Below are 14687 nucleotides of genomic sequence, written 5' to 3'. Positions count from 1 at the left end.
CTCTCCCTCTTTGCTGACGACATGATTTTATACTTAGAGAACCCCAAAGACTCAACCACAAGACTCCTAGAAGTCATCAAAAAATACAGTAATGTTTCAGGATATAAAATCAATGTGCACAAGTCAGTAGCCTTTGTATACACCAATAACAGTCAAGATGAGAAGCTAATTAAGGACACAAATCCCTTCACTATAGTTTCAAAGAAAATGAAATACCGGGCGGTGCCTCTGGCTCAAGGAGTAGGGCGCCGGTCCCATATGCTGGAGGTGGAGGGTTCAAACCCAGCCCCGGCCAAAAACCACAAAAAAAAAAAAAAAAATGAAATACCTAGGAATATACCTAACAAAGGAGGTGAAGGACCTCTATAAAGAAAATTATGAAATCCTCAGAAAGGAAATAGCAGAGGATATTAACAAATGGAAGAACATACCATGCGCATGGTTGGGAAGAATCAACATTGTTAAAATGTCTATACTTCCCAAAGCAATCTACCTATTCAATGCCATTCCTATCAAAATACCAACATCATACTTTCAAGATTTGGAGAAAATGATTCTGCATTTTGTATGGAACCAGAAAAAACCAGGTATAGCTAAGGCAGTTCTTAGTAATAAAAATAAAGCTGGGGGCATGAGCATACCAGATTATATTCTGTACTACAAAGCCATAGTGGTCAAGACAGCATGGTACTGGCACAAAAACAGAGACATAGACACTTGGAATCGAATTGAAAACCAAGAAATGAAACTAACATCTTACAACCACCTAATCTTCGATAAACCAAACAAGAACATACCTTGGGGAAAGACTCCCTATTCAATAAATGGTGTTGGGAGAACTGGATGTCTACATGTAAAAGACTGAAAGTGGACCCACACCTTTCCCCACTCACAAAAATTGATTCAAAATGGATAAAGGACTTAAATTTAAGGCATGAAACAATAAAAATCCTCAAAGAAAGCATAGGAAAAACACTGGAAGATATTGGCCTGGGGAAAGACTTCATGAAGAAGACTGCCATGGCAATTGCAAGAACAACAAAAATAAACAAATGGGACTTCATTAAACTGAAAAGCTTCTGTACAGCTAAGGAGACAATAACCAAAGGAAAGAGACAACCTACACAATGGGAAAGGATATTTGCATATTTTCAATCAGACAAAAGCTTGATAACTAGGATCTATAGAGAACTCAAATTAATCCACATGAAAAAAGCCAACAATCCCTTATATCAATGGGCAAGAGACATGAATAGAACTTTCTCTAAAGATGACAGATGAATGGCTAACAAACACATGAAAAAATGTTCATCATCTCTATATATTAGAGAAATGCAAATCAAAACAACCCTGAGATTATCATCTAACCCCAGTGAGAATGGCCCACATCACAAAAGCTCAAAACTGCAGATGCTGGCGTGGATGTGGAGAGAAGGAAACACTTTTACACTGTTGGTGGGACTGCAAACTAGTACAACCTTTCTGGAAGGAAGTTTGTAGAAACCTGAAAGCACTCAAGCTAGACCTCCCATTTGATCCTGCAATCCCATTACTAGGCATCTACCCAGAAGGAAAAAAATCCTTTTATCATAAGGACACTTGTACTAGACTGTTTATTGCAGCTCAATTTACAATCGCCAAAATGTGGAAACAGCCTAAATGCCCACCAACCCAGAATGGATTAACAAGCTGTGGTATATGTACACCATAGAATACTATTCAGCTATTAAAAAAAATGGAGACTTCACATCCTTCGTATTAACCTGCATGGAAGTGGAAGACATTATTCTTAGTAAAGCATCACAAGAATGGAGAAGCATGAATCCTATGTACTCAATTTTGATATGAGGACAATTAATGACAATTAAGGTTATGGGGGTGTGGAGGAAAAGCAGAAAGAGGTACGGAGGGAGCGGGGTGAGGCCTTGGTGTGTGTCACACTTTATGGGGGCAAGACATGATTGCAAGAGGGACTTTACCTAACAATTGCAATCAGTGTAACCTGGCTTATTGTACCCTCGATGAATCCCCAACAATAAAAAGAAAGAAAGAAAGAAAGAAAAAAATACATTACTGGGATCTGATCAAACTAAAAAGCTTGTGCACAGCCAAGAACATAGTAAGTAAAGCAAGCAGACAGCCCTCAGAATGGGAGGAAATATTTTCAGGTTATACCTCCAATAAAGGTTTAATAACCAGAATCCACAGAGAACTCAAATGTATTAGCAAGAAAAGAACAAGTGATTCCATCTCAGGGTGGGCAAAGGACTTGAAGAGAAATTTCTCTAAAGAAGACAGGCGCACAGTCTACAGACACATGAAAAAAAGCTCATCATCCTTAATCATCAGAGAAATGCAAATCAAAACTACTTTGAGATATCACCTATCCCCAGTAAGAGTAGCCCACATAACAAAATCCCAAAACCAGAGATGTTGGCGTGGATGTGGAGAAAAGGGCACACTTCTACCCTGCTGGTGGGAAGGCACACTAATATGTTCCTTCTGGAAGGATGTTTGGAGAATACTCAGAGACCTAAAAACAGACCTGCCATTCGATCCTATAATTCCTTTACTATGTTTATACCCAGAAGACCAAAAGTCATAAATATAACAAACACATCTGTTCCAGAATGTTTATTGCAGCCCAATTCATAATTGCTAAGTCATGGAAGAAGCCCAAGTGCTCATTGACCCACGAATGGACTAGCAAATTTTGGTACATGTATACCAAGGTATATTATGCAGCCTTAAAGAAAGATGGAGACTTTACCTCTTTCATGTTTACATGGATGGAGCTGGAACATATTCTTCTTAGCAAAGTATCTCAAGAATGGAAGAAAAAGTATTCAATGTACTCAACCCTACTATGAAGCTAATTTATAGTTTTCATATGAAGGCTATAACCCAACTGTAGCTCAAGAATATGGGGAAAGGGCTAAGGGAGGGGAAGGGACAGGGGAGGTTAGGGTGGAGTGAGGGTAATGGGTGGGGCCACACCTACAGTGCATCTTTGAATGGGTACAGGCAAAACCTACTAAATGCAGAATACAAATGTTTATATACAATAACTAATAAAATGCCATGAAGGCTACGTTGAACAGTTTGATGAGAATATTTCAGATTGTATATGAAACCAGCACATTTTACCCCTTGATTGCAGTAATGTACACAGCTATGATTTAACAATAAAAAAAAATAACAACAAAAAATTGTATATTGCTTTGGGTAGTATAGACATTTTAACGGTACTGATTCTTCCCAGCCATGAGCATGGTATGTTTTTCCATTTGTTAATATCTTCAGCTATTTATTTTCTGAAAGTTTCATAGTTCTCTTTATAGAGATCTTTCAGGTCCTTTGTTAGATAAACTCTAACATTTCTAATATTTGGATATTTCATCTTCTTTGGCACTACTGTGAAAGGAATAGAGTCCTTGACTGTTTTTTCGGTTTGGTTATTGTTGGTATATATAAAGGCTATAGATTTATGGGTGTTGATTTTGTAGCCTGAGACACTGCTGCATTCTTTGGTCACTTCTAAAAGTTTTGTAGTAGAATCCATAGTGTTTTCCAGATATACGATCATGTCATCTGCAAAGAGTGAAAGTAAGATATTTTCTGACCCTATGTGGATACACTTGATCACCTTTCTTCCCTAATTGCAATGGCTAAAACTTCCATTACAATGTTAAAGAGCAATGGAGACAATGGGCAACCTTGCCTGGTTCCTGATCTAAGTGAAAATGATTTCAATTTAACTCCATTCCATACAATATTGGCTGTGGGTTTGCTGTAGATGGTCTCTATTAGTTTAAGAAATGTCCCTTCTATACCAATTTTCTTAAGTGTTCTGATCATGAAGGGATGCTGGATATTATCAAAAGCTTTTTCTGCATCAATTGAGAGAATCATATGGTCTTTATTTTTTAGTTTGTTTATGTGCTGAATTACATTTATAGATTTACGTATATTGAACCAGCCTTGAGACCCTGGGATAAATCCCACTTGGTCATGGTGTATAATTTTTTTGATGTGTTGTTGGATTGTTTGTTAGGATCTTTTTTTTTTTCTGTGAATGTTTTATACTTTTTCATTCCTTTCATTATTGCCTTTTTAAGCTCAGTTTACAATAGAAAAGAGATAAATTATACATTATCCACTCAATTTACTTTTACCTACAGAGTATTATGTATCTCCATTTTACATAAAAAGAAACATTTTTCACTATTCATAACAATTGCTCCATAGAGGATTATGAGTAGTCAACATCAAACCATTCAACTCTATTTTCAGACAAACCAAGCAACTTTAGATAAGAAAACACACATGACATTGTAACCTAATTCCTAAATTTGTAGTAAAGATGTGTGCAGAGATAAGTATTATGAAATTGATAAGAAGGTAAATTAAGTTCTTAAGGCAAATAGCTATGAAACCTGGACAGAAGACTCTTTTGTTTCTAATCTAAAAACAGCTTCACAAAGCAATTGGAAAAAAATCAGTCTAGCAGTAAACATAATTAACTACATACACCCCTGTGAAATAGCACCTGTTATTGAAGTCAGCAATGAATCCTGAAGCTGATACTTGAGCCTTGGTTCTGAATCAGTTTTCTGGCTTAGACTGATTAAGAGTCACTTCCTCCAGAATCTTCATTAGTGAATTTAAGTGAGTATGTGTTAACATTATCTTCTCTTTCAGCTCTGCAATCTTTTCTGGTAGAGGTACATTGTGAATATCCATCTCAGATGCATTTACTATGACTTTTGTTTTTAAGAGATAGCATACCATTTTCTCACTGCAAAGGCACAAGTGACCTCTCAAGGCAGCCAGGGCAGCATGGGTAGAATATAGATGGAAACCAATGGGAATGCCACTCCAAACAGAATAAAAGTTTGTAAGTGCTGCCTTTAAGTGATCCTTCAATACCAACTAGGAAGGGTTCTTCCAAAAGGATGTTATTTGTGACTCTGGAGAAGACCATGGCCCCAAGAGACTGCAACAGGTCCCAGGCAAGGTGCACAGAGTCGGCAAAAATGGTGTGGTACTGCACGCACTGGAACACTGCGCACCTCTCGGGCTCCAGCCACCCGGGCAGCTGTGGGAGAGATGCTGGCTCCTCCGCCTTCAGTCTTGCAGGGCCGAGAGGGGAGGATCCCTTCACCACCTGCGTGTACCACTCCATGGAGGTCATAAAGGAAGATTCATCCATCATGCTTCCAGCTTTATCATTACAGTCACCCCCAGGTAGTGTGGAACTGCACCACTTATGTGGTTGCTCCTGATCCACCATCTTTTACAACCTACGCCCCAATTTCCAAAGTGCACCAGGCCCCCCTGTTTGTTAGGATCTTATTGAGTATTTTTGCATCAATATTCATTAGTGATATTGGTCTATAATTTTCTTTACTTGTTGGGTCTTTACCTGGTTTAGGGATCAAGGTGATGTTTGCTTCGTAGAATGTGTTGGGTAGTATTCCTTCTTTTTCTATATTTTGGAAGAGGTTTAGTAATATAGGTACTAGTTCTTCTTTAAAGGTTTGGTAGAATTCTGACGTAAAGCCATCTGGTCCTGGGCTTTTCTTTTTAGGGAGATTTTGTATAGTCGATGCTATTTCAGAACTTGATATAGGCCTATTCAACATTTCCACTTCATTCTGGCTATGTCTTGGTAGGTGGCGTATTTCCAAGTATTGGTCAATTTCTTTCAGGTTTTCATATTTCTGAGAGTAAAGTTTCTTGTAATATTCATTAAGGATTTTTTGAATATCTGAGGGGTCTGTTGTTATTTCATCTTTACCATTTCTGATTGATGAAATTAGAGATTTTACTCTTTTTTTCCTGGTTAGGTTGGCCAAAGGTTTATCTATTTTATTGACCTTTTCAAAAAATCAACTTTTGGATTTATTGATCTGTTGTATAATTCTTTTGTTTTCAATTTCATTTAATTCTGCTCTGATTTTGGTTATTTCTTTTCTTCTGCTGGGTTTGGGGTTGGAATGTTCTTCCTTCTCCAGTTGCTTGAGATGTCCCATTAAGTTATTAACTTCCTGTCTTTCTGTTTTCTTGAGGAAGGCAGAGGTTCTGATAATTCGTGTCTTCATTGTTGTTCTGTTCCAAAAATTTGGTGATTTCCTTCTTAATCTCGTCTAGAACCCATCTATCCTTCAGCATAAGGTTATTTAGCTTCCATGTTCTTATATGGGTATGCAGATTCCTGTTGTTATTGAGTGCAACTTTTATTCCATGATGGTCTGAGAAGATGCAAAGGTTAATTTCTATTTTTTTAAATTTGTTGAGGTTGGATTTGTGGCCTAGGATGTGGTCGATTTTGGAGTATGTCCCGAGGGCTGATGAGAAGAATGTGTATTCAGTTTTGTTGGGATGAAATGTTCTGTAGATGTCTGTTAAGTCCAGATGTTGAATGGTTAAGTTTAAATCTAAGATTTCTTTGCTTAGCTTCTTTTTGGAGGATCTATCCAGCACTGCTAAAGGGGGGTTAAAATCTCCAACTACTATGGAAGTGCAGGAAATCAAGTTGCTCATGTCGGTTAGAGTTTCTCTTATAAATTGAGGTGTGTTCTGGTTGGGTTCATAAATATTAATAATTGAAATCTCATCGTATTGAGTATTACCTTTAACAAATATGAAGTGTCCATCCTTAGCCTTCCTTATTTTGGTTGGTTTAAAGCCTATTGCATCTGCAAATAGGATTGCAATGCTTGCTTTTTTCTGCTTTCCATTTGCCTGGATTATAGATGACCATTCCTTCACCTTGAGTCTATATTTGTCTTTTAATGTAAGATGAGATTCTTGTATGCAGCAGATATCTGGCTTGAGTTTTTGTATGCAGTCAGCCAACCTGTGCCCCTTTAGAGGACAATTTAAACCATTCACATTAATTGAGATTATTGATAAGCCTTTCGAGAGTCCGGCAGACATTTTTAATCTTTTTGCAAATGTGGAAGTAGGAATTTGATCAAAATTTTCTGGAAGCATTTACTTTTGTGGTGGAGGATTATGCTGGTCTTTGTGGAGGATATGTCTGAGAATATCCTAGAGAGCTGGTTTAGTTGTTGCAAATTTCTTCAACATGTAAATGTCGTTAAAGTATTTAATTTCTCCATCATAAATGAAACTCAGTTTACCTGGGTACAGGATCCTGGGTTGAAAGTTATTTTGTTTTAGGAGATTAAAAGTCAATGACCATCCTCTTCTAGCTTGAAAGATTTCATCAGAGAGATCTGCAGTTATTCTAATATTCTTGCCCTTGTAAGTGATGGTTTTCTTTCGTCTGGCTGCTTTCAGAATTTTCTCCTTCATATTAACTTCAGGGAAATTGATTATGATGTGTCTGGGAGATGTCTTATTCGGGTTGAGTTGTGCTGGAGTTCTGAAACTGTCTGCTATCTGAATTTCAGAATCTCTTGGCATGTCTGGAAAGTTCTCATTCATAATCTCATGGAGAAGAGACTCTGTGCCTTGTGAAGCCACTTCATCACTTTCGGGGATCCCTATAAGACGGATATTATTTTTCTTCGAATTATCCCAGAGCTCTCTGAGAGAATGATCTGTTTTTGCCCTCCATTTCTCTTCCTCTCTGAGAGTTTGGGAACGTTCGAAAGCTTTGTCTTCCATGTCAGAAATCCTTTCTTCTGCTTGCTCCATTCTGTACTGAGGGATTCTACTGTGTTTCTCAGATCTTTGAGGGCTGTAACTTTTTGTCTCAATGTGTCAAAATCTTTGGTCATTTGGTCTTTGAATTCGTTGAATTCTTGAGACATCTTTTGGGTTACTGCTTGGAATGCTAATTTGATCTTATTTGCTATCCAGATTCTGAATTTGATTTCTGACATCTCAGCTATTTGTTTGTGCATGGGATCTTATGCTGTGTCTGCCTCCCATTGATCCTTGGGGGAGTTGATCTACTCTGATTATTCATATTGCCAGAGTATTTCCTTTGATTTCGTCTCATGATTGTTTTTTACCTTTGCCTCTGGCCGTCCTCAGGGTTGGGGTGGTGTCTCTCTGAGATTAGATTTGGGGGATCCCTCTATTGTTGCTGGATCTTTGTAGGGAGTGACCCTGTGTAGCTCTTCTGGGGCTGCCCCAGCCAGGGAGTTCTGGTTGTGGGAGCAGCTCCAGAGTGTGACACCCCTGGATCCAGCAACAGGGCGGGGTGTGCACACAGTTCTGGGAGTGCCTGGTGCCCAGTGACTTCGGCACAGAGGGTCCAAGGCTCCAGCAGTCTCTGGCCAGGAGAAGGCCTCCGTGCAGAGGCAGGGAGGGCTCTGGAAGGCATGTGGCTACCAGAATCCCTGGCCAGAATAGCGGGTGGTGTGGAGGCAGAGAGGGTACAGGAGGGAGGATGTGGGGTTGCGCGGCTTCCGGAGTTCCTGGTCAGGGCATGGGGAGGCCCAGCGGGTGGGGTAGCGGGTTCCTGCACACCTCTTACCAGGATCTGGGAGGGTCCCAGCGCTGCTCTTACCGGGATCCGGGAGGGTGCGATCACAGGTCCTGGCGCAGCTTTTCCCGAGGTCTGGGAGGGTGCCGATTATGGGTCCCTGCACAGCTCTTCTGGAGGTGGGAGGGTGCCGATCATGGGTCCCCCAAGACTTATTTTTTAAGAAAACCAGAAAGTTTGATAGTTTAAAATTGACACATTTGGCTCAGTGCCTGTAGCTCAGCGGTTAGGGCCTCATACACAGGGGCTGGGAGGTTCAAATCTGGCCTGGGCCTGCTAAACAACAATGACAACTACAATAACAACAAAAATAGCCAGGCATTATTACAGGTGCCTGTAGTTGCAGCTACCTGGGAGGCTGAGGAAGGAGATCTCTTAAGCTCAAGAGTTTGAGGTTGCTGTGAGCTATGATGCCATGGTACTCTACCAAGGGCGACATAGTGGGACTCTGTCTCCAAAAAAATTAAAAAATAAAATAAAAATATAAAAACTAACTTAAAAAAAAAAAAAGACATATTCAGGCAGCACCTGTGGCTCAGAGGGTAGGGCACTGGCCCCATATACCGAGGGTGATGGGTTCAAACCCAGCCCCAGCCAAACTGCAACAACAAAAAAATAGCCAGGTGTTGTGGTGGATGCCTGTAGTCCCAGCTACTCAGGAGCTGAGGCAAGAGAATGGCCTAAGCCCAGGGGTTGGAGGTTGCTGTGACCTGTGAGGCCACAGCCTCTAACGAGGGCAATAAAGTGAGACTGTCTCTGAAAACAAACAAACAAACAAACCACATATTCATTTCAAAGCACATGTTTTACCACATTGAGAATTTTCTAGACCTAACTATTTGCTGTCAATGACATATTTCTAAATGCTGTGTGTCAATAATGTGATAATAGCTTCATGTCAGGAACCTATACTCCTTAGAAGAAAACCATATGTTAACAAGAGTGCTGAGTCTAAGATTTCAGTGTCCACACTTGGTCTTACATTTACCGTCTTATCCAGTTTCACAAGTTGTGTGATACAATTTGAAAATATTCTCTACACAGTAAAAATGCCATAGAAATTTATAAGTGTTAGGTGTCCAGCACATGTAAAAAAAATTAGACATTGTGAAAAGAAAGACAGGCTGTGCATGAGAACCTAATGTTTAGTTTAGGCATGTGAGTTATTCAGAAACATGATCTGGTCAAATTTATGTCAGTCTTAATAGGAATGTGGCTGATGAACGACTGATACTTGAAAGATGACACTGGTACAGACTATTTTGCCTAAAGATTGTTTACTTGATAAAAAGTTTGTTTTAAGTTTTGGAAGGTGATTTAATGTTCAAATATATATATAAAAGATTCTTGGTATCTCTGGGGGACTGGTTCCAGGATCCTCCCAGACACCAAAATCCACAGATGCTTGAGACCTTGTATAAAATGATATAGTATTTGCATATAACCTATGCATGTCCTCCCTATACTTAAATAATCTCTATAATTACTTATAGTACTTAATGTAATGTAATATAGTACTTAATATGATGTAAATAGTTTTTATCTGTATTTTAAAACTTGAATCTTTTTTTTTTTTTACTTTTAAAAATATATTCCATCCATGGTTGGTTGAATCAGAAGAAGGACTATATTACAACCCACAGATGTGAAGAGCCAACTATATCTAAATCCTAGATTAATGCAAGTGGTTAAAATTTTTTTATCTTCATTTAGATAGGTCCTACAAAAGAGAAAACTAGACTCAAAGATTGCTTTGATCAATTGACAAAGTTTTGTGTGACATAAGGATGTCCATATGAGACTGGACATGCACCACATGTACATGTTAGTATAGTATGTCTGTGTTAACCTATGTTCCTTATAATAACCACCTCTGCATGTTGACCAGTTTGTTATAGTCCCTTGGGTGGTCAACTTAGATAAGTTCTACTATATTTTGTCTTAATAGAAAATATTAATATTAAAAAATATTAATAAATTATTAATATTTATTAATTTATTAATATTAATAAAAACTTAACTTTTAAGTTTTGTGTGACATAAGGGTGTCCATAATTGTTGTGCATAATGGTTATATGTGCCATTGCCCCATGCTAGAGTTGTCAATAGTTTGCCTAAAGTTTCTGAAAAACAAAAATATAATAACTTATAATAATATCAATCACAAAGCCTAAAAAGACACAGGAACATACGATCTATTGAAAGAAACTAAATAAATTGACAGAAAATTTCCCTGAGGAACTCCAGACATTAGACTTACCAGACAAAGACTTTAAAACAAGTATCTTGAATATGCTCAAAGAGTTAAAAGAAAATACGGACATGGAGCTAAAGGAAATCAGGGAAATGACATAAGAACAAAATGAGAGTATCAATAAAGAGGGATAGAAATTATAAAAGAAATTATGTAGCTGAAGAAGAGAAAAACTGAAACGAAAAATTCACTAGAGAGGTTCAATAGTAGATTTGAGCAGGAAGAAAAAAGAATCAGACAACAGGGGAGAATTGAAATAATTAAGTCTGTGGTATGGAAAGAAAAAAGAATGAATAAAAGTGAACATAGCCTAAAGAAACTGTGGAACACTGTCAAGTGACAAACATACACCTTATGGGAGTCCCAGACAGTGGAGAAAGAGGAAAGGACAGAAAGAGTATTTGAAGAAACAGCACCCCAATATCTCTCAAATTTGATCAAACATGTGCATTTACAAATCCAAGAAGCTCAGTGCACCCCAAGTAGGAACTCACAGAGACTCATATAGGGACATATTATAATCAAACCAATTATAGGATACTGAGGAGCTTGTGTAAGTTCAGTTCCAGACCACCACAACAAAGTGAATATCACAATAAACTGAGTCACACAAATGTTTTGATTTCCAGTGCATGTAAGAGTTATGTTTATACTATAGTATAATAAATTGTGTACAAAAACATTATATGTTAAAAAACAGTGTACATACCTTAATTTAAAAATACTGCTAAAAAAAAGAAAGCTAGCAATTATCTGAGCCTCCAGCAAGTCCTAGTCTTCTTACCTCTCAGATGATGGCTGCCAACTGATCAGGGAGGTGGTTGCTGAAGGTTGGGGTTATGTGGCAATTCCTCTAAATGAGACAATAATAAAGTTTGCTACACATACTAACTTTTTCTTTCACAAAAGATTTCTCCATAGCATGTGATGCTGTTTGATAGCATTTTACCCATAGTAGAACTTTTTTCAAATTGGAGTCAATTACCTCAAACCCTGCCCTCCTTTATCTACTTTATTTAGGTGATATTCTAAAATCTTTGTCATTTCAATGATGTTCGCAGCGTCTTCACTAGGAGTAGATTCCATTTCAAGAAACCACTTTCTTTGCTTATGCATATAAAACAACTCCTTGTTCACACAAGTATTGTCATGGGATTGCAGGAATCCAATCACATCTTACAATTCTGGTTCTTTTTTTTTTATTTTTTTGAGACAGAGTGTCACTATGTCATCCTCAGTAGAGTGCTGTGCCGTCACAGCTCACAGCAACTTCAAACTCTCAGGCTTAAGTGATTCCCTTGCCTCAGCCTCCCAAGTAGCTGAGACTACAGGCACCCACCACAGTGCCCAGCTATTTTTTTTCGTTGCAGTTGTCATTGTTGTTTAGCAGGCCCAGGCCGGGCTCGAACCCACCAGCCTCAGTGTATGTGGCCAGTGCCCTACCCACTGAGCTACAGGTGCCCCCATAATTTCTGGTTCTTTAACTATTTCTACTATGTCTGCAATTCCTTCTTCCACTGAAGTCTTGAATCCCTCAAAGTCATCCATAAGGGTTGGAATTAATTTCTTCCAAAATCCTGCTAATGTTGGTATTTTAATCTCCTCCCATGAATCACAAATGTTCTTATTGGCATGTAGAATGGTAAATCCTTTCAGAATGTTTTCAATTTACTTTGCCTAGCTCTAGCAGAAGAATCACTATGGCAGCTATAGCCCAGTGAAACTTAATTCTTAAATAATAAGGCTTGAGAGTTGAAGTTACTCCTTGATGAAAGAGCTGCAAAACGGATGCTGTGTGAGCAACATTCACCTCTTTGTACATCTCCATCTGAGCTCTTGGGAGACCAGGTGCATTGTAAATAAGCAGTAATCTCTTTTTTTCTAAGCAGCGGGTATCAACAGTGGGCTTAAAATAGTCAGTAAACCACGTTATAAACATATGTGCCACATACAAATATCTGTCCAGGCTTTGATGTTCCATTTATTGCATTTATTGAGCACAGGCAAAGTAGATTTAGGACAAATTTTAAAGGCCTTCGGATTTTCAGAATGGTAAATAAGCACTGGCTTCAACTTAAAGTCACCAGCTCCACTAGCCCCTAATGAGAAAGTCAGCCTGTCCTTTAAATCTTTAAAGTCAGACTTTGACTTTCCCTTGATAGCTATGAAAGTCCCAGATGACATCTTCTTCTAATACAAAGCTATTTTGTGTACATTGAAAATCTGTTGTTGGGTGGCACCTGTGGCTCAGTGAGTAGGGCACTGGCCCCATATAGTGAGCAGGTTCAAACCTGGCCCCAGCCAAACTGCAACAAAAAAATAGCCAAGCATTGTGGTGGGCACCAGTAGTGCCTGCTCCTCGGTAGGCTGAGGCAAGACAATCTCCTAAGCCCAAGAGCTGGAGGTTGCTATGAGCTGTGATGCCACAGCACTCTACTGTGGGCAATACAGTGAGACTCTGTTTCTTAAAAAAAAAAAAAAAAGGAGGGGTGGCGCCTGTGGCTCAGTCGGTAAGGCGCCGGCCCCATATACCAAGGGTGGCGGGTTCAAACCTGGCCCCGGCCAAACTGCAACCAAAAAATAGCCGGGCGTTGTGGCGGGCGCATGTAGTCCCAGCTACTTGGGAGGCTGAGGCAAGAGAATCGCTTAAGCCCATGAGTTGGAGGTTGCTGTGAGCTGTGTGAGGCCACGGCACTCTACCGAGGGCCATAAAATGAGACTTCGTCTCTACAAAAGACGGTCACAGGGCGGTGCCTGTGACTCAAAGGAGTAGGGCGCCAGCCCCATATGCCGGAGGTAACGGGTTCAACCCCAGCCCCAGCCAAAAACTGCAAAAAAAAAAAGAAAGAAAGAAAGAAAATCTGTTGTTAAATGTGGCAACATTCATCAGTAATTTTTTTCTAGATCTTCTGGATAAGTTGCTACAGCTTCTCCATTCATGTTTGCTGCATCATATCACACTTTTATGTTACCAAGACAACTTTGTTCCTTAAACCTCAGGAACAAACCTCTCCCTACTTCAAAATTTTCTTCCAAGGCCAGGCGCAGTGGCTCACATAGGTAATTTCAACACGTTGGGAGGGTAAGGTAGGAAGATTGCTTGAGGCAGGAGTTTGAGACCAGCCTGACCAACAGAGTGAGACTCTGTCTCTGCAAAAAAGTTTTTTTTTTTTTTGTAGAGACAAAAGTCTCACTTTACTGCCCTCGGTAGAGTGCCGTGGCATCACACAGCTCACAGCAACCTCCAGCTCTTGGGCTTATGTGATTCTCTTGCCTCAGACTCCTGAGCAGCTGGGACTACAGGCACCTGCCACAACGCCCGGCTATTTTTTTGTTGCAGTTTGGCCGGGGCCGGGTTTGAACCCACCACCCTCAGTATATGGGGCCGACGTCCTACTCACTGAGCCACAGGCGCTGCCCCCTGCAAAAAAGTTTTTAATCAGCCACGTATGGTGGTGTGTGCCTGTAGTCTCAGCTGCTTGGGAGGCGTAGGTGGGAGGATTGCTTGAACCCAGGAGTCCCAGGCTGCTGTGGGCTATAATTTTACCACTGCACTCTCACCTCCCTCAGCCTTCACAGAATTGAAGAGGGCTAGGACCTTGCTCTGAATTAAGGCTTTGGCTTTAGGGAGTATCGTGGCTGGTTTGGTCTTTTATCCCTACCAATAATACGTTCTCCATACCAGCACTAACGCTGTTTTGCTTTCTAGTCATTTGTGTGTTCACTGGAGTAGCACTTTTAATTTCCTTCAGAAACTTTGCATTTACAACTTTGCTAACTGGTGCAAGAGACCTAGCTTTCAGCCTACCTTGGCTTTCAACACGCCTTCTTCACTAAGCTTAATCATTTCTAGGTTTTTGTTTGGGGGTTTGTTTTTTTAGAAACAAGGTCTTGCTGTGTTGCCCAAGCTAGAGTGCAGTGGTCAGATCACAGCTCATTGCAGCCTTGAACTCCTGGGCTCAAGTAATT

The 14687-nt window shown here is 39.7% G+C and overlaps 1 pseudogene; it reads right to left on the bottom strand.

The window, feature by feature from the left end:
• Positions 1-4543: 4543 nt before the first annotated feature.
• On the bottom strand, positions 4544-5293 carry LOC128594750 (protein Mis18-beta-like; annotated as a pseudogene).
• Between the last annotated feature and the right edge of the window lie 9394 nt (positions 5294-14687).

Source organism: Nycticebus coucang, chromosome 9, assembly GCF_027406575.1.
Source record: "Nycticebus coucang isolate mNycCou1 chromosome 9, mNycCou1.pri, whole genome shotgun sequence".
Lineage (NCBI taxonomy): Eukaryota > Metazoa > Chordata > Mammalia > Primates > Lorisidae > Nycticebus > Nycticebus coucang.
The sequence above is the reverse complement of the archived record's forward strand: the minus strand, read 5'-3'. Positions and strand labels throughout refer to the sequence as shown.